This window comes from Rissa tridactyla, chromosome 2 (assembly GCF_028500815.1).
Source record: "Rissa tridactyla isolate bRisTri1 chromosome 2, bRisTri1.patW.cur.20221130, whole genome shotgun sequence".
Lineage (NCBI taxonomy): Eukaryota > Metazoa > Chordata > Aves > Charadriiformes > Laridae > Rissa > Rissa tridactyla.
The window spans coordinates 130346883-130373773 of NC_071467.1; the positions used below are offsets into that span (position 1 = coordinate 130346883).

At 43.5% G+C, this 26891-nt stretch overlaps 1 protein-coding gene across 3 annotated transcripts in view; it reads right to left on the bottom strand.

The window, feature by feature from the left end:
• Positions 1-12141, bottom strand: part of CREB5 (cAMP responsive element binding protein 5) — a 261442-nt gene extending 249301 nt beyond the window's left edge. For 2 of the 3 annotated variants that reach the window (XR_008464938.1, XM_054192084.1), the window contains exon 1: positions 12015-12141. The gene's annotated coding sequence lies outside the window, so the exon portion shown is untranslated. The remainder of the gene's footprint in view (positions 1-12014) is intronic. The other variant, XM_054192085.1, reaches the window with a different exon arrangement.
• Between the last annotated feature and the right edge of the window lie 14750 nt (positions 12142-26891).

Here is a 26891-nt window from a genome sequence, read left to right on the forward strand (position 1 = left end):
GCATCAACCTGAAAGACTTTATTCAGCACCAAAAAAAAAAAAAAAAAAAAAAGAAAAAGAAAATTAATCTCTGGAAGATTTAATGCCTTGTGTCTTCCTTAATATAAGTCAGTTTCCAAAGGAGACGTATCTCATTTTGAAAAAATGTTGAAATAGAGTATTTTTACTTTTTCACATATTTTCCTCCCCTTTCATTTTGGCTGAAGATAGTCACAAAATTTGAGCTGTAACGGCAAACGCTTTCAGGCCTCCGTATTTTTCAGTGAACTTCTTCACGTGAAAGTCTTCAGTGAAGATTTTATTTTTGCCTCCAAAAGAGTCACCAGCCTGTCTGCACAGGACGAACTCCCCTCCAAAGCTGCTGCTCGCAGGATGCCCACCTTACCCACGGCAACTGCTACTTGATTTAACGCAGGATGGGATGGGGCTGCAGGGAAACCCTGTGGCCCAACTGTCTTCTCTCTACACAACGGCAAGGAAATCCCCTCTGTGCTAAATATGGGGCTACCTCGACGTTTTAAAGTCCATCTCACATACACCATACTTGAAAGCACGGGTGGCTCTAAGCAGAATTGGTCATTAGATGGAGAAATAACCAGTGTTTTAATGCGGGCACCAAAAGGATGACGCTTTTTTAGGGTATATTTTGATGATAGCTATTAGGAAGGCACTGGGCATATGAGGGAAATGCTATCCAGAGAATTATAAAAGGCTAAAAAGTACCACTTTCTGCATTTTCATTTCACTCTTTCACAACCAGCCTTTAACACAGGCTTATTTCCATAGCGCTGAGTATTTGCTTTCGCCTTTTTCTCCCTCAGCAATAAGCTACACCGTTTGTTGCTGTGTATCATTTACTAGGTACACAAGAGCCTCTCCATACAAGCCAATTTGCCTGATTGCAGCCTTGGTTTTGCTCTTAAAATTCTGCAACATCAGAACTACAAACAATCGATATTTTACAAAATGCATTCTCCATGTGATACCTGCCCACTTCAGGTGCTACATAGCACTAAAACCTCTGCAAATGTAGACAGGGGCACTTTCCTGTCATAGACCGGTATTTTCCAAGCACTGGAGCCAAGGAGGAGTTGGCTGAAATCTTTCTTGGGCTTTCTGAAGGCATTTGAACCCTGGTGGCCGGCGATTTTATTAATGGGAAAAGGCATAAGGTGGTGGCTTCCACTGCCACATTCGCACCCGCCGTGCAGTGCGGTGCCCCCACACCCCGCAACGAGGCCACGCAGCTCAGCAGCACTCCCAATACCGCATCTTCCCCTGTTTAAAGAAGGGCGTTTACTGAAAAGAAGAGCTACAACAAGGACCTCATAGTACGCAGCATGCCAAACCGACACTTCGCTGCAAGGCATCCTCAGTACACAGCAAGCTCAAATTAAAAGAAAAAAAGAAGTATCTATTTCCATGACTAGGTTGATAAGACAGTCATCGTCGTATCTCTTATTGTCCTCATTATAAATTAATTTAGCATTCATTACAACGCCTAAAATATTTTTCCTAAGCTTATTCCGTCCCTGAAAACTTTCAGCCTGCTGAAAAGCATTTGGCTGACGGCGCACTGACTAAAAACTCTGAAATGAAAACTGGAAGACTGACAGCCTAGAAATAGGCTGTCCTAATATTTTGGAATGCCAGCTTTTTGGCAAGAAAAATTGTATAGAATCAGACATCACGCAAGAGAGAAAATACAAGACGTAACATCCTAACTGCTACAGAGGGAGCAATGTTTTCAAAGCGTTTCCTTGTGTATCCTGCAAACTTCGCTCAATTTAGATAATCCAGTAAGAGGTACAAGTGTAAGGCCACAGTATAGCAGTAAAATAAACTATCTGGAACCCCTAAATTTTAGGGCATTAAGTTGATTGACTCATCTGGGATTCATTGACTTTAACTACTTACACTGAAAAGAATCCATCGTAATTTTTCACTGTGAAACAAAAAAAAAAAAAGAAGGGGGCAGATGGCATGCACATCATTTGATAGCTTATTTATCACAGCACCTATTTGACTACACGTAGCTGCATTCATTAGTCCCAAAGCTTTTTAATTTCACATGGGGGAATATAAAATCCTTCTTGGTAACATTAAAGATCACTTTCAATGGAATAAAATAGGAAGCTGTGTCCTTATTTTATGTAATGTAACAGAGGCCAGAAATGTTTTTCTCTGAAGTGGAATTTTTGTACCGTTAAGGTATGTGCAGAATATCAGCTCTTATTGTTGCTCTTCGCGTTGAAGGACTCCTTGAAGGCTACAGAATTAGAGCACGTACTTTTTTAGCCCTCTATAGAAGAGATGGAGGGTATCTCAATCTTTAACAAAGAGAGCTTTTCTCCCAAGAACTTGCTAGGAGTTTGAATTAATGAGGAATTAAGTTTCATCTCAGCAGTTTTTCTAAACTTTGGAGAAAAAGGACACAAAGCCACTAGTCCCCGAGTGCCCTCAACACCCATTGACTTCAATGGGGATTGAGACAGGTCCTCCTTTTAGTTGACACAGCACCTTGCAGAATTACATCCAATCCCCTTCCCCTCCTCCTAAGAACGTATTTTTCCCACTAGCCACCTGATTTTTATTTTGCTTTAACCAGAGATGAAATTAATGTGGATGTTTTGGTGCTGACAACCTCCCCGTCAAATTATATAGTGACTTCTCATGCTAAAACTCATTTGTTTTCACACCATCATCACTGATGATCTCAGCACAGCAGCACTCCGAGAATAATGGTTTAGTCAAACGCAAAGCCAGCAGAAGGAACATAAGACAATGTGTGCTTATATAGGGCCTACATAAATAGTGCTTTTTTAAAATGTTTGGCAATGAAATAATAGTTGTGCATTTGTTTCATTTATTATTTTTTTTATAAATTAACCTCTGGATCGTTAAAGCTCCAGAGAACCCTTCCACACCAGGGTCAGTTATAAGACCTAAAACTTTTTGTTACATCCTCCCACAAAAGATTATATGCCGAAGTTGCCCATTGCGTGCCACTAATAAAACAACTGTGGGCCATACCCTCTGTACACACAGTTTCAGAGAAGTCAATGGATTTATACCAGTTTCAAGAGTTACAGAGCTGACCCCACATACCCTGGGTCAAATTAAGAAAATTGGAAGCAAGTGGACACGATTAGGGAAGGTAATGTTTGTACGCTGGACGCTGTCTATTTACCAATCTTTACAATGTTTTTCTTACTCAGTATTCCCTGTTGATTGCAGTTTAAAAAAAAAAAAAATCAGAGTAGCTCAGTCAGTGACAAGATTTTTCCCAATTTCTGAAAGACTTTGCTCTCACAGGTCAGCCTGGGAACTGTGCAAGATGCTTAAGTGGCTTGGGCCTTGCTTTCCAGTCCTACAAATGAATACTTAAACTTATTAAAACTACAGGGCTACACTGACTTCCCGCTTCTTTCCCCCTTCCATCTCTTTTTTTTTTTCAAAAAAAAAAAAAAAAAGGAAAAAAACCCTACAAAACTCCACAAAAAATAAAACATAACTGAAGCCTAAGGCGTTCCTCCCAATTCACAATATGTATTGTTAAGAGTGAAAATGCGCATCATATTTAGGAGCAGAATTAGATCCTGCCCCGTCTCACTGAAAATCGCGGTGGGCTTTTCGCCTACGTCGTGCAAGCCTGAGGCCGGCGTGGTGACTGTCACAGCCAAAGAGACACAGACAGATAGATGATGGAGAGTGCAGACTGCGCACCCACACATAAAGCGCGTGAGAGGAAGGAGAGTGCACGGAAGGAATATTAATTGAGCACAAAATAAGTATTCTCAATATCCCCCTGCCCCCTTAAAAGTAGTCACAAGATGAGGAGAGCTGCAAGCGTGTTCATCTTGGGGAAACAGCCGTCCTTAACGTGACATGTCAGGCTATTACTTTAATAATGGGATTTGCACAGCGCACAACGGACAGGCTACGTTCAGAATAGACCCCGTGAATCTAATTTTCTTCTCAATGAGTGTTACAGCAGTCGGTAACTCCACAGCTTTCAATAGAGTTGCTCCAGATTTGTATCGGGGTGAGTGGAGAATTAGGCTCTACTATGATATTTTTTTTTAAATCCACAGGAATGTAATTCTCCTTACCCGTTCATAAAACCCAGGGCTCTTTTGATCCTTTCTACTTTCATAGAAGGTTATTTAGAGAAACTTGTCTTTTAAAGATTCACATGAAAATAGTTAAATTACTGCTTTCTCTCACTTTTTGTGATAAACCAGCAATTACTCGAATTTAACCTATTTTCATGCTCGAGTCCTTGCGCTGCTTTATTTGTGCTGAAGAATGAAAAGAGCAGTACGAGAATTGTAGAATGTGGTTTAGTTTTTACATCATTTTTACCCCACTGTCTTTTTAAAATACTTTTCCACTGCACAGCCAGTAAAAAACCATACGCTGACCTTATTTAATAGCAGGTATAATATAAGTTTAAGTGCTACACAGATACAGTTAAGGATATGGAAGTGAGGAAAGAAGGAAAATTCCTTAACTTATTTTTAACTACAGAATCTCTTCTTTTCCCTCATTTTGCGCACGCCCTGGGAAATGATGGAAGTCTCTACAGATGTTGATCTTGATCTCTCCAACCTTAAAATAAAAATGTGCAAATGCCCCCCTTCCCACCACCCCCCGATTATCACCAACAAAAGCAGCCTTTTTTTTGTTTTTAAAGTCACAAAAAAATGAAGTTGATGTGGTGGTTGAAATCCTCACAAACCCTTAACAAAGATTTCTTCTTCCTAAAACGTTCACTCAGTAATGAAGTTAAACAGTAGTTAGTAAAAGATATTCCTGAACAATGTGATCGATTATCTTTTTCCTACTTCATTGCTCAGCTTTTAGTTTCTTCAGGTTGTATTTTACTACTATTCCAAGAAAAGAAGTTCCCTTTAAGCGAGGTATCAGCGTGCCCAAATTTCTAATACAGACAGTGCTCATTTCTGGACAAACACAATTCCAAGCTCTTTGCCATCACACCCACGGGTCACCTTTGGAGTTGCAGCTGGGCTCCTAATAATATTTAGTGACAAACTCATTCACTGACTTGACCAGAACCAAAAGCAGGCACAGATTAAACCAATCAGCTAAAAATCACTTCCGAGTAGTACCTACAGAGGTATGAATTCACAATTTGAAGCTCCTCACCTAGCAAACAACTGTTGCTATTAAATACAACTTTTTTTAAAAAGTTAAATAAGGCGTATATTTGGACTGGAAATGATGGTAGACTAGTTCACACATGACTGAATTACTGCCAATTGATTTGCAGCATCAATGCACAACAGAGTGACCCACTAATACCATCATCCACATCTTGGAGTGCTCTGCTGTTTACTTAGACAGAATACTATTCTACAGGTAATTACCATACCAACTCAGCACTCCAGAATTGAAAGATTTAAAGCACGATAAAGGGGAAAAAAATAGAGAGAGAGTGCAATATGGTAACATCTCAATTTAGTTCTTACTGTTGTAGTCACTCCATACAACGCATCCTAAACCCAATCTCAGATTCCGTTTATTGTGCTACAGAGCCCCCTGTGTTGAGCATTACACATTAACTAGCATTACTTACATTTGGCCAGAAGGAAAAAAAAAAAAACCCAGATGTTAAATCTAGGAACCACTAGTTCAGGTTAATTTCCCACATGAGCCAAATTAATTTCTGAGTGCTCGCAAACAGCTCAAAAAAAAAAAAAGCTGGCTATGAATAACGCTGCCATACAGGTAATGGAAGGGTAACTGAAGGCATAAGCCCACAAAGCGAAAAGGTAAAAAGGCCACTTTTTCCTCTAAATGAGAGGAAGATCAGCCTAATTAAATAAATTTCCGTGATAACCCTTGTATTAAATTTAGGCAGTGTCTTCAAGGATGACCAGTTTAAGCTCAGTACCTCCCCATACAGAAAACTTCAAAACACAGAAATATACTGAGATTGGGACCACGCACTTCAACTGCATCAAAATGTTCACGGCATGGTGGCACCCAAAGACAAGGCCCTGAGGACGGAAAGAAACTGAGATGAGAGCAAAGGAAGCTGTTTGAGAAAAAACTGCAAAGGCCAAAAAAAGCGATAGAAACTATTTGTAGAGTTTACGTGGGGTAGAAAGTGGAGAGTGAGATCAAACCATGCCCAGCCCCTGAGCTAACAGAGGTCTCGGTACCCTAGTAAGAGTCATGAAAACATTCAGAGCCAAAGAAAAGCAGAATCGGCTCCTGATGCTGGCAAAGGTAGCAGGGGATTTGTAGTATTTTCCCCCCAATTAAATTCAAATCTCGTTCCTCCTGGCTCCTTCTAAAGATGTTGCCCTTCTTATCACCCGCTGAGTGGAGCTCTCTGGCCAAGCGGGGTTGCACCCCACACCTTCAAGTCACCTTACGCGGAAGGGTGTCAGGACAGTGACATGAGCCATCTCAAAGGATGAGCTAATTAAAACCACACACCTAGACAGACACTGCTGATGACAATGTTTCGGGGCATTTAGTTTGAAATTGTGTGCGGGACTGATTCCTTGAACAAATTCTCAAAAAAAAAAAATAAAAATACATAAGACGGAAACAAGAACCAAAAGCAAAACATCTTTTAAGCTAAGGAAATTATCGTAAGCTTTCAATGTTTTACTTCGAAAATCCTACAGCCTTCAGCAAAATCCTTGGAAAATCTCTTTGTGTTTTTAAAATAGCATTCGATATCACCATCTAGAAGCCTACAAACCACTCCAACCAACCCTTTCCAAACTCTCTAAGGGCAAATAACAGCTGCATTTCCCATGTGATGTCCAGTAAAAAAAAAAATTGCTGACTCTCACTATTTTTAATTACAGAGTAAAATAACACCTCAGTGAAAAAACTGTAGGCATACTATTATTTTAAAGTGCCGGGGTTGCCGCTTCAAGCTGAGCCTTAGCAGGAGCAAACGGTCAGTGCACAAACCAACAGAACAGCTCCTTGGATGTAACGAGACGCAACAGCTTGTCTGCTTCAACAAGTCTTTCTACCTCATCACTGACCGAAATCATTATTTTATGTACGTTATGTTGTGCTTGTTACGTACACCTGAGACAATTTAAATCATTTCTTTGATTCTATGTATAACCACACACACACACAAAAAAAGGTATTTCCATAACAGCATTTTGTTTTCACATGTCAAGTCTACAAGAGCTAATTTCTGTACATACTGCTGTAATATGGCCAGTGTTCAAATACGGCATGATAAGATATTGTCCGAGATCATTGTTTTGCCAGTGTCAGAGAATACGACACCTTAAAAATTGGCATAGTAATACAAGTTTTGGTAAGAGGAAAAAGTGTTTTCATAGTTCTTATTCCAAACTGTTGCTTTAAATTTACGATCAACTTTGATCATTTCTCAAGGCAGAAAAATGCAAAAGTCCTAAAAATACTATTTTAAGGCTAGAGCCCTAAAAGCCCTAGAGCATTATAAATTTGCAGAGCAGAATATATCATTTACCTAGAAATAAGGGTGGGGTTTTTTCAGGGGTTAAATAGTGTGGAGAAGACAAATCAACAGAAAATTCTTTTGAGATATTGCAGAGTGGTAAGGACCTACCAAACTGCCTGATCAGTCCTGCCGTTAGTACTCACGACTGACAGAATCTCAAAGCATTTTAAATATTTCCATTAGGACTCATGAGTATTCGTCGCAACGAGAATTTATACAGGAAAGATTAGGCCAAATAAGCTATCTTAATTATATACGTCTACCTATTAATTTGGTTAGTATGAGACAACCATAACCAAATCAAAGCAAAAGAATCACCTGGACCTATGAAGCGGAACCGAAAGACCTGTTGCTTTATACATGTGTCCGTGTTTCCAGCAACTGCATCTACTGAGTAGAGTTTTCCTGTAACGAGCTACAAGAAAAATCAGTATTTGCGGGTCTTGAGAAAAATTACCATTTTGTTCCAATAATAAATCATATGGTCCTTAATAATAATAATACTAAAAAAAAATATTTAAGTAGAAACAGTTTGCTCTTCTTTTATTGCAAAATCTTGTCCAGAAATAACGTTCTCATAATAAAGGGTTTATAGGAAAGATGGTCACTGGAATTAAAATAAAGCTTGAAAGACGGCTAATAATACATAAACGTAGGTATAAGTCCTCAAAGCAACAGGTTTATGGAAAATCCAGAAAGTTAACTAACAGCAGAAACTGGAGACACAGAATGTCAAAGATTAGAGGAAAAGTCCTTGATCAAATAAATTGTTTTAAAAGCAACAACAACCTTGCAAGAACTCTTCCAATAGTTAAGATCCTCGTGCCTTGATTAGGGGCGCAGAGACGGGTTTTTAAAGGGGGCCACAAGCAGACAAGTTAATAACCAAGTTCCCAATCGCTCTGCAGCACTCACTGAGCTCGCAGAGATTCTGCCCACGCAAAGCTGAAAGGTTTAGTAGGTAAAAAGCTGCCTTCTGAAGGCTCTGTGAGATTGCCTCTCGCTCACCAACTGCAGAGTGAACTCCAGCTCTCACTGAAACCATCTTTCACAGAAAACTCCTCTGCAGTGCACGGGATAAACGTAAGCGTTATTTTAGGTTCTCAATGTGAGGAAGTGACCATCAAATTCAAAAGTACCTATGACACTTTATTTGTGAAAGTAATTCTGATAAATGGTGATGTAAATAAAATGACACGTACAATCTCGCTTCTATCTTTTCTTTTAATCTATATACATGGTTTGCTTCCCTTTACATTCCCCGGGCTAAATTAGCAGAGGCAGAGTTCGATAAATTGAAGCTGAACTATTAATGGATATTTTGGTGAAGGGTAAAGGGTTCTGATTGTTCTAAAAGCGTAGAGTTTTTAAAATACTGCAGTTTTGACTCCTGGAAGAGTGCCATCCAATATTCAAGAATGGCAGACAGAGCTTATTGCCTTTTTTATACGCTATTACAAAACTTTTTGATTTTAAGCATTAGTCTGACTGCTCCTAACAGTCTCCAATTAAAGATGTAACAATAGAAGACCACCGCAGTTTCTTTTTCATGCCATAAATTCATTATTTTTATTTCCTGTTTCACTCAAGTTTTTCATTTAAAGTTTTGAAACTTTGATGTTCTCCACAGATGCAAACAAACAGAAATCCCACGTAAGCTAACAGGACGGCAGAAACATCCCCAAATCTCTGGACAGCAGTAGATACCAGTTCTTCACAAATCCATGCACGATAGAGAGTAATGAGAAATCCCTGGTTAGTTATCATAAAAATAGATTCCTTACCATTTTCTGCAGAGCACAGTCAGGTTCAAGTTGTTTTGTTCAACCACCACACCAACTGTTCTTTCCTTTTAGTGACTTTTAAAAAAAATAAAATAAAATAAAATAAAAAAAGCACCTCACTTTGCCAGTGATAGCTGGGGGGAAAACTCCCGAGAGCTTTTAGGCTTCAGTAATCAAGGCCATCAGAACTGTACTTCATTAAAGCCGTATAACACAGTTCAACCAAGAGTTACGTCCCAGGTTGTAGCTCTTCGCCCCTCTCTCGTTCTCTCCTTTCTCTCGCCGTTTCTTTCAGTAAATGAGACTAATTTTTCCAGTAGCCTTTAACTCACTAGATTAACTGCCGTGGAAAATGTGACTACAAACTCAGAGCACTGTCTAGCCTCCAAGCCAGCACAGAATCAACTTTGTTGTAAGTGTTGAAGGACACCTAGCAAGCTGCTACTTGCTAAGTTCATAACCCAGGACTATATACTCGCAAAGAACAGGACTGCGCCATCTAGTTAACTGTTGGGAGCGGATGCCTCGGGATGCAGGGCTTTAGCACTTGGGAATGCTCAGTTTTCTTAAAGATTCAATTGTTGGGTTGTTTTTGGTTTTTTTTCAAATAAAATATCACTACTGAGATAATCCACATCTAGTGGATATGGGAAAATTTAGGCTATAATAGCGCAGCGAACTTCTACATCTATCTTTGATTTACAAGATAAAAGCAACTTTTAAATTAAAGAGCCTTTCTGCTAATAGAGCTTATTATGCCAGAGACAGGAATGATTTTCCTAGAAAGTTGTCCCTGTGTGCACGCCTATTATCTTTGCTTTCCCCCTTCCACTAATGAGCATTTATCTAAAGAGCCTGTTAATCCTCTGATGTGTGCTTCTGGTCAGAGGTAACAGTTTGAATAAAACCACTAATCACTTATCACTAATCACTGATCATTAATCACACTTTTCCCTAGTGCTTTGCGACCTGTACAGCTCCCCTTAGGATTAAGGAGTCACAAATAAGGATTTCAGCCATTTTTTTTAATAAAGAATTTCCAGCTTTTGATACCGACAGCCTCATTCACCACATGAAAGTTACAAAACAGCGAGCAACGAGTTTCAACACTGCACACTTTTCTACTGAAAATAAACCATACCCTTATAAAAGTGTACCTCCTTCAGCAAACACACACACACACCCCAAATTATGCTACATTTTTGCATTTGGCTCTCACCTTCCAGCTCCCAATTTTTTTTCAGTCCACTTTCTGGATTATTTCTGACAGTGCCTCACAAGAAAGTTTTCCTTCGCCACTGTTACTTGACAGACTGCTGCTTGTCCAAACGGCCCGACAAGGAAAGGCTGGTGCAAGCCAGCGGGCAAGTATCTCTCTGAAAACTGCACGGTCTCAAGGAAAGCCCAAGCAAGATGCTTCGCGGTAATTATTATGCTTCCGTTCCAGCTATAATTTCATCTAGCTAAGCACTGTTTCTTACTGATAATATATGGAAATCTTTTAATCTTGCTGCTTAAGATACTCCTAATATCGGTCTGGATTCAAAAAAAAAAAAAACCACACACATATGGACATTTCATTTTCCTTTATTCCTACCCCCATCTTCGAACGACCTCTCTCTTTCCGATTGTAAAGCTTATATTAAGCCCTGGAGATGAAGGATCACTCACCATGCTTGGACATAAATAATAGAGGAGGCAGAGTTTAGCAAGTATTCCCCTTACACTCCTGAAGCTCTTAGCGTCCTGAAAACTTCGCTGGGGAGAGAGAGACCCCTGTAAGAGAGGACAGTGGCGGAGGGGGAGGGGGGGCGCGGAGCTGGGGAAGGGGGGGGCGACGAGCGGAGCAGCGGGGCTGGAAAGGGAGAACGGGGCTGCAGAGAGGGGACCTTGTCAGCACTCCTTCCTCCCCCCCCCCCCCACCACCACCCGGGACCCGACGGCATCAGAAGCGGAGCATCAGCCCCGCACCGGCCCGCAGCATGACGTAAGGGCTGGGAGCAGCCCGGCACCCGGGGTCTCCCACGGGGGAAAGGCGGCCGCGCACCGCGCACCCCTCCGCGCCCGCCGCCGGCGGTTCCCGGCTCGGTGGGGCGCCCCGGCGCCGCCGCGAAACTTGCCCAGAAGTTTAGGGGCGGCGGGGAGAGGGGGCGGCGGGGCAGCCGAGCTGTCAACTGCCGGGTGCCGCCGGGGCAGGCGGAGGCGAGGAGCCCATGTAGCACTCCGCGGGGCGCGGGGAGACCGCGGACCCTCCGCCGGGACCTGCCCACCCTGCAGCGCGGAGCGGGCTGCTGCCTGCGCCCCGCGGTAGCCGCCCCATCCCCATCCCATCCCGGGAAGCGGCGCGCAGAGACTTCCCAAACTCCCCGAGATGCGGACCGGGAGCCCGGCTGCCCCACAGCTCGCCGGCCGTGCACCCCCAGCTCCCCGCCACCCTGCCCGACCCTCCGCGGGGTGCGGGGGTCGTGCACACCCCTTCTCCCCGGCGGGGCACCGCGGGATCCCCGCACCCGGCGGCAGCGGCGCGGCAAGGGACCGGCTGCTCCCGCCTCCGGTGCAGATGCGGTGGCGGAGGGAAGAGCCCCCCCAGCCGCAAGCTGCCCCCTCTCTCCAGCCGCTCACCCCGGCGCTGCTGCCCCGCTCCGCGCCGTGCGACGGAGCGCGGAGTTGGCCGCGCCGGGCGCCTCTCCGGGAGTGGGGTGGGGAGGGGGGAGAGCAGCCCCGTATTTTTAGGAACTTACCGCCCGGCGCGGTGCGGCGCGGCGGGGACGGGACCGGCAGCGCGGCCGGAGGAACCACGTTGGACTGAGGGACGGTTACAATACGTTCTATTTAGAGAAGCATTACATCACCCTCCGTGACGTCACGTGGGATTCCTGAACTTCTAAATCATTGCGGTCCGTGCCGGGCGGGGGGGGGGGTGAAAGGGGAGGGGGGGGGGGACGGCCGGGCGCGCGGGGCGGGGGCGTGTCCCCCCTCGGTGCCGCCCCCCCGGGAGGCGGGGCGGGGGTGAGTCAGGCTGGAAACAATGTCCCGCCCCCCGCGCCGGGGACCGGCACCGCCCAGGCGGGGGTCGCCCCCGCGGGGACCCCCCAGTCCTGGGGAGAGGGCTCCCGATCTCGGCTGTGCGCCCGTCCCAGGCGGCGATGGGGTTTTGCGGGCGGGGGGGAGCTGCCGGCCCCGTCTGCCTCCCCCCGGGCTCAGCGGCTTGGCAAGCAGCAGCGGGCACGGGGCTGGAGGGGGGAGCCGGTGTCCCGGCCGTGGCGAGGAGGTGTCCCCGCCGCCGGGCGGCCGCGGAGCCCCCACCGAGCTGCGGGCGCAGTGGTGGGGGGGGCCCGCACTCAACTGGGACTCGGTCCTGCAGTCCCAAACTCTTTCGCTTGTTTGTTTGGGTTTTTTTTACGTAGCAAATGGCTAATAAATAACGCAGTATCCGAGAAGGGAGGGGGGGAACCTCCGTCCCGAGCTGCGAGGGGGCGCCCCCGCCTGCCCAGGTGTGCCCGATCCACGCGTGTCCTTCCCGCAGGGCGCGGGTGCCGCGGCGGGCCCAGGGGCGCTGGGGCAGCACAGTGGTAAAGAGCCTTAACTGCTATAATCGGGTATTTCGCTGCTTTTTCGACGCTTAACGTTCTGCAGCTAGTTACAGAACGTCTGTGGGTATCTGGGACAGTGACAAGTTTATTGTTCCACCCTGAACGACTTGAGTACCTCCTTTCCTGGGTTTTCTTGTATTAATTCCTCAGCACTGCCTCTAGCACCTGGGTCTGGAGGTTCCTCTAGCACCTAACTATCCACGCGGTAGCTATTCAGGAGGTATTATCGAAGATATACGTGATAATTAACTGGATTTAGCTGCTGATTCATGCCAGGAGGTATGACTTAATTTCAATGCGGTGTTTTAGCACCTAAGCCTGGGGTGACTCGTGAGGAAACCTCAGTGTTTCAAGGCAGGGTCTTAGAATCTGCAACACATTGCTCGGTTTGGTTTTTCTCTGATAATTAGCAGAGGAGCGAGTAATATAACGTGCACTGCCAAAATCAGGAAATACTTTATAAATGGCAATAATACAGCACTTTTCTCCCAATAATGCCATTCTTTTCCAGGCTTATATTAGGCAATCTAATAGTCTTCCTCAGCTTTTAACAATTCACTGGCACTTTATGCAGGATTTAAAGCAGATAGAAGCGGATCCTTTCAGTGACTGATGATAGGTTTTGAACTCATTTAACTACTTAGGATAAGGCTTAATGATGCTGTCACTGTAAGCTTTCGTTTTGTCAGGTATTATCCTGGGAAATTGCATACTGAGTGCAAAGTGCCTTACCTCTAAACGTCCTGAAATTATAAACTACAGAGATGACTAAATTAATAAATGCAGTTACTTCTGTCACACAGGAAGGGTTTTAACATACAGAAACACTGCAGTTATTTAAGGCCATGACAAAAAGATTTAAGTGCGGGAAGCAGCTCTGCATCTCTCATTGAGATTTCATCAGACAATTTATGTACTCACACTTTTTACAGACGCACAGCCGTGACTGTGGCTGATTGATGGGGTTTTCCTGGGCTAGGCACAGCGGTTTTTTTCTCCAGGTTTCTCAATGAGAACAAACTGGAACTGGCAATGGAGAATTCAGATGCCAGTCAAGGGTAACAGGGCCTAAATCCCCCAGGTGCCTGTGTAGTAAGAATCAGTTATGGCAAATTTGACACAGGTAGAAGCAAAACAAAAATGCAAGGTGAAGTATTAGCCATAGTTTTATGTTATCAGTCTAGTGGTGATGCTGGCTTCTGAATGATATTGTAGACCCCGTGTGACACGTACACATATTATAGTGAATTCATAACTGGACCCACTTTGGGTGTGCAGTGTGCTTTGATTTAATAAGTTTTGTTTAAAGTTCCTGACTTAAATATTCTGTGTGTCCTCCCGCGCTGTGCAGAGTGTCATGCAAAAAAAGACATCCGAAAAGCAAGATGAACAAGACCGCCACGTTAGTCAGATCAGTAACTTTACTTGCCACGTACCTGTTTGGACAGATCTCTACCACTTGAAGAGACGGGCAGCTCTCAGCAGCGGTTTGTGTGTGAGTCTGCCGCTGGGAGGGTGGTGACAAATGCTTTCAGGGGTGGTTACCTTGGTTTTCGCTGATAGAAGAGCAGAGAGATTCTGGATTCCTGAAATGAGTCTTACGTCCCGAGGGAAGACTCTTGACTCTTGAAATGAGCTGTAGTCCTGGCGGGGAATGAGTACAGAGTAAAGTAACGGTTCCTCTCGGGTTTAAATGTGCTGCGATATGTGTCACATAGCGTTGCTTTCCCCCATGCCCAGCTTCTGCTTCACTTGTCACCCTCAGCTCCTGTTGCTCCCCCTGCCTCGTCCAGCTCTTTCCTCACCTATTTCTGCTTTCTTCTCACCTGTTACCAACCCTCTCTCCACCCTCGGGCAACTCCTCTGATTTCTGAATGGGGATGTGAAAAGGAGCACTGAGAGATGCAGCTTTGTTTTGTTCTACGCTCACCTCAGTGCCTGGTTGCCGAGCAGTTCACAGAGGACAAAACGTGTTGATCCCCCAGCCTGAGGACCCCCACCAGAGAAGGGACATTGAGAAAACGTAACTGCCGAGTTCTTTCTTGATACAAACGGCGGGGTGATGACAGGACAAGAGGAACTCCCCTGCCTGCAAAGTTGCTGCTTTCCAGCTGAGCTGATGTCTGCTGCATGTTGTCACTGTGAAGAACATCTCTTTAATATGAACTCCTATAAAGGTGGTTTAGATTAGCATATTTTACTCAGCAAATGAGGAATGTACGCAGAGTCAGTTACCACAGCTCATCTGACAAGCCGTAACTTGAGAACGTGCTCTATATGGGGGACACATTTGGGCAAATCTTAGAGGCTCATCAAAGGCACCTCCTGTGACAGTGAGACGATCATTCTGCAGAACTTCCAAGTTCCTGCTCCAAAAGCACCAGATGTTCCCAGAAAAAAAAGAAAAAAAAAAAAAAAAGCCCTGTGAGATTTGGGGTAATGATAAGGCAAGGAAACGTACCTTTTCTGGAATATTGTTTCTGGAATGACTGACTTTTGGAAGCAGCTTTCCAAAATACTCCTGCCTAGGGCAGGCACCTGGCATGGAAAACTCCATCCTGAACGGTTCAAAACTTGGCAATGTTTTTAAACAATTGAAGAAACTTATAACAAAAAGTACTGGGCAATCAAGTCCATGAGCAATCAACTACCTGTTTTATCTGTAATGTTGTTTCACAACCACTTTAAAGGTAGAAAGTCATATGGTGCTTTTCCATTTTTATAGTCAGGCTTTTATAAAGCTGCTTTCTTCTGATGGCAAAATCCCTCCTTAAATACCTTTCTGTATTATATGTTCTAATAAATGTTTTCCAGATAGGTCTTTGTCGCTTTTATTCTTTAATTATAAAACGCCAAAAAAAGAATGTATTCTTTACAGCAGTAGCTTAATTGGTATGAAAACGACTCAGACTTTTGCAGTTAAATGAGTTAGAATGACATTTGGTTTGACTGATGGTAAATGACAGTAGTGCTGTTTCAGCAAACACCTAAAATCTTTGTCATATCATTAAAATCATTGGGAAGTAAAGATATTAAAATAATTATAGGAGTTTTGTATGTCAAATATCAGTCTCAGTGAGACACTATTGCTGTCACATAAAATTAATATTTACTGCTAGCATAGTTGGATATTTTACATACCCATTCTTCCTATAACATCATTAACCACATGTTTAACTAAGCTGCTGCCAGCGTTGAGTGTTACTCTCAGCTTTAGCACTTGCAATTATCTCGTTACAAGTACTTTTCAGCAATATCTTTTCGTCTAATCGAACAGTAATTTATTCACCTCCTTACATGCTACCAAACACTTCAGATCTCCACATTTATCATGTGAAACTACCTGCAAAAAGTAAAACCAAGCCATTCGGCACTCTTTTCTCTTTAGTAAAGATCTATCCTAGGCACACAGAAGGGAAGCCTTAGAAATAAAATGCTAAGGGTAAAAACTGATTTCTAGATCTTAACGTACGCTTTAATCCATGGTGATAGTAAAATGCATTTTAAAAGGGGGTAAAAATATGCTATTTAATGTATAATAATCCTAGTGATATCCTGAAGAAATGTAAATCTGGTGGTTTTATGCAACACTTGATTCTGTAATTATGATATCTCTGTTCAGGTCTCATCTCTACTTATTTTAGTAACAGACTGAAAGGGATATGAGCAAAGGGAACCAAGTACTCTCTATGGCTTCGGGGGCTCACTAGGAAGTACCAGGTTAGTCTTAAAGCTGAGAGAGAAATTGGAGAATAAGTAGAGTTAACCAGAAGTTAAGCAGTATTCAACGTTTTTCAAAACTTCAATTAGCTGAGTTTTAAAAGGTAAGCAATGTTCCTGTTCAGACTTGTCATTTCTCCAGTGGGCTGGAGAGGAAAGGAAGTGTGATACAGCACAGGGATGTGAAACAGTCCTGTGGGATACCGAGCAAGGCATAGCTGCATTTCTTTGCTCTAAGTACATCTCCTCGCTCATTCATCTGATGGTCTCGCCTTTACCTAATGACATTCTTCTGTCTTAAGCAGGTGACATAAAATAAAGGGAGCCAGGTCTCAGTAGGAGCACATGCAATGCAAAAAAAAGTGCTTTGCGAGAGAAGGCTAATGATGTGCCCTGTTTCTTCTACGTACCCCTATGGGATTGATTTACATGGCAGCATATTTGGTCCCGTAACAGTATTAACTGCCACAGTTCTCTCTTTTCTAGAAATTAAGATGCTTCCCGGTTTTTACAACATCAAATAGAAATCTTAATTGTCTCCTATTTCTGAATGATGTCCTAGGCTCTGACACTCCTACAGCTACTGTGTCACACTGAGAATGGACCTCACAAGGGATTCACATTCTCTTTGACAGTATTTATCTGCAAACGGACTTGAATTCGGTTGAACCAAACAGGAGCTATCTGTGTTTCGACACATCTGTGCTGCAGAAGCCACAGCCCAGAAATGATGCCATTTCTTTTCCGTTTCCTGGAGGGTTACCTGTGAGGTAGAAAATCTCTTAACGCCAAGCTTCCTGGTCTGAACTAAACTGCCGAGTGTCTGTAGGACAAAACCAGTGTGCGTTACTACTGAGAAGCAATAGAGGTGGTGCTGGAAGGAGGCTCTTTCTAGACCTGCAGGCTTTTAACTAAAGTTCGCGATGTGCTGGTCAGGGACATCTAACTGAGCTTTAAGCAACACTTTAAAATGATGGCTTTTAGCTCTTCCCAAGTTACCCAAAGTCAGTTTTATTCCATGCTGCTTCTTACTCTTGGTAAACTTAAGAGGAGCTATGGGTTATGTTTGTGCCATATAAAAAAGAATGGGCAGGAGAATGGAGAGGCACAGTCCTTCCTGCAGATAAGACCCTGAAGGAAGCTAATCCATGCAGAAAGGTGTGTGCTGGCCTCCTCAACCCGGTGAGAACAGCCAGGGCACACGCAAGGCCCAGAACTGCAAGACAGAGAGTCGTCTCTTCTCTTCTTTCATCGTTTCTTTTGCTCCGCTCCTGAGGGATCCCAGTATGTCAGGAAGCACACACGGTGTTTGTCCAACCTTCTCTCCTTCAGTTCGCAGCCTACATATGTTCTTGATGCCTGTGCTGAGCACGCTGCTTCTCTCAGCTCTGACACACAACGCCATTTAACTCTTCGCCTTTTGTGCATGAGTGAGTACGCAATGGTCCTCCAAGTGGCTCTGATCTCTGATACCGAACGATCTCTTCATCGTAGCTGTATGCCATGTGATCTATTCCAGGGAGACAGAAAAGAGAGACTTTATATTTCCTTCTAGATCCCTAACAATTCAAAGAACAGTCTGTCTCCTCCATACTTGGACACCATTATTTCATACTTTTTTGGGATGAGATCACAAAATTATTCGCATTTTTATTCTCTCATAGAACTCCTGCATGACTTATTTGATATTTTTGATTCTTTTTGAAATACTCCTAGTTATAATTTAACTGTTTAGTGCATGAATATAGAAGACTGATTTGATACAGGTTTTTTGGATAGAATAGCTCCAGTCAAACACAAACGGAGGTTTATATAGATTTTTGCTCTTTGATTGGGCATTGGGGCCTGTTTTTTGTTGCCTGGTTTGTTGGTTTTTCTAGTCTTAGGAGCAGAATGAGAAATAAGAGGTGAGAGAGTATGTTTCTGAGAGTCCAATTTGGAAACTATATTTAAATAAGAAGGAAAAGCCACAAACTCTTCTATAAATTCTGATCTGCATCACTTGGTCACATCTCTGATTCTTAATGGACTAGAATAACATAGCAGCTCTATTTATGCGTAAAAATCATGGGGTCATATGGCAAAAAGGTCTTAAAGATACTGAAGTGCAATTAACTTTTTTTTAACAGACTCTCTCTTACCTATTCTCTTCTTGGGGATGTCAAGAATGTCAGAGATACAAAGGTTGCTCTTCCTCCTTTAAATGTGCTATGAGGACGGCTCCTTCACGCCTTCATATGACTCACTTCGAGTTTTTTGCTGCTTGAAACAGAAGGGGAATAAATATTTCGCATGAGAATCCACAGGTCCTCTATTTCAAAGGCTTCCACTAACACCGGCGCTTACATCAACCCAAGAGATGGGGAGAAATACATGAGCTGCCCTAACAGAGGAGTCCTACTGAAGCTCAAGTTGTGTCAATCAAGGGCAAAAGTGCAGACTGTCATTTTCTGGCCCATAGGTGAGGGCTGCAGAGGGGTTGTAATGGAGCTTCCCCACAGTTGTTGGATTCACAGCCCCTCTTAAAGCCCTCTGCGCAGTCTGCTTAGTTAGGCTTTGTGCAGGGAGAGTCAAATTTCTGCCTGATTTTCTAGCTGAAAAGCTGAGAAGGAGCTGACGAGGAATAACTCCAGCAGTTCCCGTGCAATTGCGACGTTCGTAATTGTGAGAGTGCGGCAGGAGAAGGAGAGCGTTGGCTGCCGTGCCGCGCTGCCAGCTTTTCACACAGTCAGTACAAAAAGTTAGTAACGACTTCTTGGTGCGATTCGGTTTAGACACGTGCAAAGAGCAGCCCTATCAGGAAGAAATGAAAAGCTATAGCAACCCAAGGGTTAAAATACTATTTGCGCTGAGAAAATTACTAAAAATCACTAACGCAAAAATCAGCCTGCGCTACTAAACCTCCTCTGCCACTAAGAACTTACATAATATACTGCTGACATCATGACTATATAAATTACACGGTACTTTCACATGTGACATAGAGATTATATTACTAGTGTATGAAAAAAAAACCTTTAACTTCCGATTTTTTTAATTTAGGTAGAACTACTGCAGTATGTATTATAAAATTAGATATACATACCGAAACAACGACAGCAGTTTGAGTTTTTATTACTTTTACCCCAGCAGGTGCAAAAACATTCATTTAATCAAAAGCTTATAGATGCACAAAACCACCTTGAGAAAGGGTATAGCTTTGCTTTCGTTCTTGTAACACAGAATGTGTCATGGGTTTTATTTTAGCTGAAGTACAGAATCAGGTTTGTTGCGTTTTGATGCCGTAAATCCATGGGTAAAATCCTGGCTTCTCTGAAGTCAATAGGAAAACTCCCATGGATTCAGTGGGGCCAACATTTCATCCCGTGTCTGTAATCAATCATTAAAATGTAGCAGGGTCCAATGAGTGACTACATTGGAAAAAAATTACAGCAAAATACTTGGAGCAGTTTGCAAATATTTTGGAGACGGGACTCGGGCATTAATGCCTCTCCTAGTTACTCCTAGAAAAACATTTACAAAACTCGTACATGTATGTAGGTGAGTTCCAGATTGGATTTTTCAAAGCATGTTCTATATTTGACACTAAAAAATACATCAGTTTTAACTCTTTCTCAATGATTCACTTGTTACTTTTGCAAGTTTCTTTTGCACATTTTGGTCTTTGGTTGAAAAGGAGAAACATTCAAATATCCTCACTTCTGAAATGGAGACATTCATTGATCGTAAATGATAATGCAAGAAAACAAGACAGATAAATATTTGCAAGGCACCTATTTTATTTTGCGATGTGTTAAGTTTGTCTCCAAACTTCAGCATAGTAGTATGAAAAAAAGAAGAAATGACATATGAAAGTGACAGAAAATGAAGAAGTAGGACAACAGACACAGGACATGGCATGAACCCTGATTTTCTCTTCTCCTCCTGCTCCTCTCACAGATGGAGCAACACAATGTATGCTCCAAAGACAGTTATAGTTGCAATGTAATATTTAAAAGGAGCAAATTAAAACGGCTGCCCAGGGTTCCTAAAATACAAGGTACATGAAGTGCAGTGAAAGCTCCAAGGAGAGTTTTTTTCTCACATACAACACAAAGTTATAAATAAGACACTTATTCAGACATAGCTGAACTTTAGCAAACAGCAACGCTAGCAACCAAATTAACATGTTATGTAAATAAACAAGAAATTCCAATTCGGACTCACTTGGTACAGAATGATATAGTAAGTTAACTCCTTCTTTTGGAAGTGATATATTTCATTCATAAGAGCAACAATAAAAGTAAATTCCCAGTATATTTGTCATCATAAGAGTCTCTCAAGGCCCCGTCAATAGATTACAAGGAAGCATGGCTGGACGGGGCGCTCTGTATGAACAAAAAACAGCGAAGCACAGAAATTAAATCTCATCCTTCTGGCTCAATAAAAGCCCACCTTAAATTCCAGGGAATTTTACCTCTATAACTGCTGTATGAGCCAGGCACAGAGGACCCATCGCCCCCACTTGTATAGTTGGATTGGACATATCGGAGCTCGAATGGGGACGAAAACAGTGTTTCATATTCTCTGCTGCTAGAAAAGATGAATGCACTTAAACATCCAGGATGAATTACCTACCCCCTTTAAGCAAACAGCACTACTAAAAATCATTCACCTATAGCTCGGTTGGCTAGAAATGCCTTTAAGAAATACAGGTGCATCATGGAAAAAAGAGAGAACTTGTTTTTCTGAAGCTGTAATTCTAAACGGTTTCAAGTATTGTTTTAGTAGCGAAGATAAATAGCTAATGTCAGGAGAGAAAACCGACACAACTGTTGCCAGAAGATCCAATGACACCCAGCACAAGGTAGCATGAAATAAACAGTGCTGTAAAGATCACAGGGTTAGAATGGAAATTAAACGGCCAGACAGCGATAGAGCTGGTTTTCTTTAGGAAAAATACCTGGGAAAACAGAGACATGTGACGGCGTATTTGTGTGCAGAAGAGTAGAAGAAAAGAACGCAATTGCAACTGATTGAGATATCAATTTGTTTGTGGAAAGCCCTAAGAGATGGCAAAAAGCCTGCTGGAAACATAAGGGGAAAAAGACTTATGCTGAAATCCTAGACTCAGTGATGCTCATGCAAGTTTTACTATTAATTGCTGACTCAGTGTTTACATCCCAGTTGCTCCCCACTGGGTAGGACATAAAAGACACACCAGGTAAGACGATCAGAGGCAGTGAAGAAGTGCTGTGAGTTACTAAAACACACACACAGATAAATGCCGAGGCCGTCGACAACTCAGGAATGAAATTACAAAGAGAAAGTTTGTCTAGAAGTCTGTTGCTGTTAAATATTTCTAGAAGAGAAAGACTCTGGATTTGAGTAATTTTGGAACAGGGAGCTGAGCCTTTCCTAAGGAGTTTAATTTCTTTTGGAAGCGTTGGGCTTAAAAGCGGAGCAAAAAATAGCCAGGCAAATCATGAGATGTAGTATGTGGGGACATTTTCAGGGAATCAGAAAAGAAATACAACCGATCAGAGCTTACAGAGATATGATTAGATACTTGGCCGTATCGAAGTCATCCCTCTTCAGAGATGGTGAATGCTCTAATTGTATTTTTGTTTACCATATTTAGAGAAACACATGACAATTTTTCATACTTTGTAACTGAAATCTTTTTTCAATGTATATAAGCAGTAGCTTGTAATTTCGTAGAGTGTGTTTAAAAAGCAATTTAAAACCCAAAACATCCTAAATTGGTCAATCTGAGAAAAGTTCCTTGCGCTGTAAAGATTTTTGTAAACTGAAGGGAAGCATCTTTAATTTTTTGTTTTAAAACAGAACTTTAAAACTACTATCTCACCGTGCAGATTTTATTTTTTTTTAATGTGTGGTGGTTTTTTAAAGGATCTATAGACTCTGCCTGCACAGACAAAGCCCTTATGGGGTAATGCAAACTCTGAGCCAAGCCTACTATCAGAGATATTAACACAACTGATTACACCGATGGAGTGAAGCCACTATTTTTATCTTACCTGAGATAAGGCACATAGGATATAAATTGCTGTTTGAAAGGCAAGGGATAAAATTTAAAAAAAAAAAAAAAAAAAAAGGAAAGAAACATTTTATTTTGAAGGCACGGCAGCAGTAAAGACTACAAGGGAGGGAAAACTGTGTTAGGCACATTCTCTGTTCCCACAGCGGTCCGGAAGGACACGCCGGGAGGGAGATGGAGCAGCTCCGTCGGGCTGTGCAGCTACATGTGGGGCTGCCTACGGCCCAGGGCGCCACAGCAGAACCAGCTCCCATCCTAAAGCAATTATTAAAACCTCTTAATCCCCTTATCCTATAGAGCACTCCAGGCACATTTGCCAAAGGCAACTAGTAATAGTCCCCCGGCACCATTCCTGCCCCTCTGGCCGGTGCTCCAACACCTCCAGGTCCTGCACCCTGCAGGGAGGCACCACCAAAGCCTGGCAGCTATAACAGAATTAAAGTTTGGGGCTTGAAAGATTTTTGACCAATAATTGCTTTCTTTTATCTTTGGTGCCTTCCCGCGTGGCGAATATTAGCTAACATACGTGTCTAGAGACCAAGAGCCAGATCTGCTTGTTGCACTGAATTTTTGTCACCAGGGTTGTGCTTAACCTTGACAGATCCTGCATTTTCAAGACGTATTTCTCCTCCTGTTGTTTCAGAGCTCGTGAGGCTCCAGATCAGAAGCAGAGCTTGAGTTTCTCTACTGCTGTCATATCTGGGATTGAAGCTGAAAATGTACAGCTTCAGTAGAGTCGTAGGTGCAGCCCAACGCGAAGCCGACAGGCGTTGGATTGGCATGTCGCCCCTCTGGATTGCTGGCATCCCTTGCTGCTGCCAAACCTAATGTTTAAAAGCGAAGTTCTGACTCCTCTAAAAACAGCAGTAGATTTTCTGGTGATTCGTATGGAGGGTAAGATTTCAGCCTTGAGCTGGATGACGGGAATTCTCACCGACCGACCTCAGCTGCTGACTTCAGGCGCACAAACCTGCCGGCCACAGTCTCATTCTCAGCTACTGATAGAGTGACACCAGGCAGACTCTTCAGCCACGAAACATCAGCTTTATTGCAGCCTTCAGAGAAAAATGTAACTCCTCACTTTTGCATTAGCTCTCCTAAATTGATTCCTTCAAAGACAGGAAACAAAAATTAAACAGAAGTCCTAGAAACCTGCTAGGAAGTGCAGAGTAACACTGTGTCTGATTATTATGTGGTGCTGGTTTTTAATCTGCTACATGTAAATGAGCTCCCCTTTTAATTGTTAGCCTAGTTGCAACATCCTGTTGCTGATATTTTCAGAAATTTCAGGCTAGCTAAAAGAACCGTTGTTTTTAAGTTAAAATGTTAATGATACTTGTATCAGAGCCTCGACCACAGACGTCAGAGTAGGTCCATCGACTTCAGCACAACTATAACTGCGACCCCTGATGTATGTACTGAAGTCACAAAATAGTTTTAATTAGATAACTTCCTAAAGTAGATCTTACAGACTTGCCTTCGTCTAGGACAGAGAACAGCGGTAAACACTTGAGAACATAAAATGCTCGTTTTTCCTTTCATAAATAAAATCTGCTGTGTTTTCAGCACGCGCTTCACCCCAGTGTTATTTCACAAACACAAGGTGTTCTAGAAGGGGACGGCTCCCAAGCTTCTCCAGTAAAGCTGTACAAGGTACATGATTTATCACCAGGTTATTTGGGAATGTCTTTAATAGGTGCATCTTACCACTTTCAAGATACAGGTTAAGACTCAGGCTCTGTTTCATCTCCAGTGGTAACAAGTTCTGTAGCTCCAGGCCTTCTGTTAAGAATGCTTGTGCTGTTCCCCACCAGTTACATCACCCTGTTCATCCCAATTACATATACTGTAGCTGATGTAGTGCTTTAATAATTTGTTTTATTTGTGCGCTGATTAAAAATTTCTAGATCAAACATTTAATGAAAAGCTCTCCAACCTGACAGGTTTGCTGCTGAATGCAGTCATTTACAACACAAACCTTATAATAACCAGAGCAAGTGTTGGAAAAGCTGTTCATGCCAAATGCTCAGCAACTGACACATATAATCTTATATCTTTTCATTCAGACTTTTTTTTTTTTTTTAAAATCTGAGACCTAATTATATTGGTTGTAACTGTTCTGAAATGAATGGTGGCAGGAACTAATACTTGTTTATTTTCTTTCCTGACAAGTGCTCTGAATAAAAACAGTTTCTAGACATGATGGAATGACTTTTCCTATGACTCAGACACATTCAACGAAATAAGGTTTGAAGAAACCGGAGCTTGTTTTCTGTCTAACAATAGTAATTGAAAATACCCAGAACTTTTAAGTATTTATACCATTTAGAAATGTCAGGCTAAAAACTATCTAAGGAGGACAAAAAGTCTCCAGCAAGCAAGCTCTCGCCCCGTGCTTTTTCATGTGTGTGAGAGATTGCACTTATTCACTCAGGCTTATTTCAATTTAATTAATTTATCTTTTCAGTTTGATTTTCTATTTCATTTTTAATTTACAGGTGCCACTTAAAGTAAACAGTCATATTTCCAATTGCCAACATATTTAATGTTCTTCACAACTCCAGGGCAAACTGGAGTTTTCAAATATACTGCTCAATAATATAAGAAAGGCACATAAAACTTTGTGTTTATTTCCATGTTGCAAAGCTCTAACTAGCACACTTTTTGCAAGCTGCTGCGCTTCCAGTACTTCAGTTATTTCAGCTTTTCTAAGAGTCAGCTACCTAGTTTGGCTCTGGTTTATAATGAAGTTATCCTAAAATTTTGTTATTGCTCCGCAGTAACTGGTTTAAAAGAAACTAAATATCAGTAAATATTATTTGAAACTTTGGTAAAGTGTCTGCTGAAAAGTGAGATACATCTGGTAATTTAAGTACAGTAATTGCAAAGGCATGAAAACTTGCTCAGAATACAGATTTATTTTTTTAAAACTAACTTATTAAATACCTTTGTCTATATTCTTCCTTCATCCCTAATAATACAAGCATATTTTCTGATCCCAGGAAAGCACTCAGGCTGCCAATTGTACGCCTGCAATTGTAATTAAAGCCACTTGGCCTTTCACCTTACGTCTCATGCTTAAAATGTCCAAGCTGTATAAGCCGCAACGCACACTTATTTCCTTGTAATTCCTTGTATTTCCTCGCTAACGCTACGTACGGCCCATCTGCTCTGGCACCGACGTCCCACAGCCCGTATTTCCGCACAAATAGCATTTCTCAGCAGCCTTTTGGAGGCGTGCGCTGAAGTATCGAACTCCAGCGAAGAACTACAGCCATGCCGACAATCCCAACTTGGGGACGGTTAGGAAGCGTTGGCAGTACTGCTCCTTGGTAAATGAAGGATTATAAGGCTGTGTATTTGTGTTAGGTAGGGGTAGGCTTACCAGAGGGCTGGGGCGCGCTGGGTTTCTAACAGGACGGGAGGAAAGCGCGGCGATGCGCGTTTGGCTCTGCCCTGACTCCCGGGCCATTCCTCATCGGAGGGCTCCCTCTAGAGGGGCCCGCACACCGCCGCTTCCCGCACCTCCGCTGCCCGCATCTGTGCTCCCGAACCGCCGCTCTCCGCACCTCCGCTCCCCGCACCGCTGCTCCTGCACCGCAGCTCCTGCACCTCCACTCCCCGCACCGCTGCTCCTGCGCACCACCGCTCCCTCACCTCCGCTCCCCGCACCGCTGCTCCTGCGCACCACCGCTCCCTCACCTCCGCTCCCCGCACTGCTGCTCCTGCGCACCACCGCTCCCTCACCTCCGCTCCCCGCACACCGCCGCTCTCCACACCTCCGCTCCCCGCACCGCTGCTCCTGCACCACAGCTCCTGCACCACCGCTTCCCGCACCGCGGCTCCCCGCACACCGCCGCTCCCGCGCCTCCGCTCCCCGCACACCGCTACTCCCGCACCGTAGCTCCCGCACTGCTACTCCCCGCACCTCCGCTCACCGCACACCTCTGCTCACCGCACTGCCGCTGCTCCCCGCACACCTCCACTCCCACACCCCTCTGCTCCCGCACTGCAACTCCCCACACACATCCACTCCCGCACCCCTCTGCTCCCGCACCACCGCTCGCCACACACCACTGGTCTTGCCCCTCCACCCCAGCACTGCTGCTGCTCCTACACTGCCATCTCTGGCATCACTGCCCCCCACACACCACCGCTCCCGCACCGCCGCTGCCCAGCACATCTGGCTGCGCTCAGCCGGTGGCCACCCCAACCATCCTGCACCAGGCCTGGAGCTCGGCTCCTCAGTGCAACACAGAGGGGAA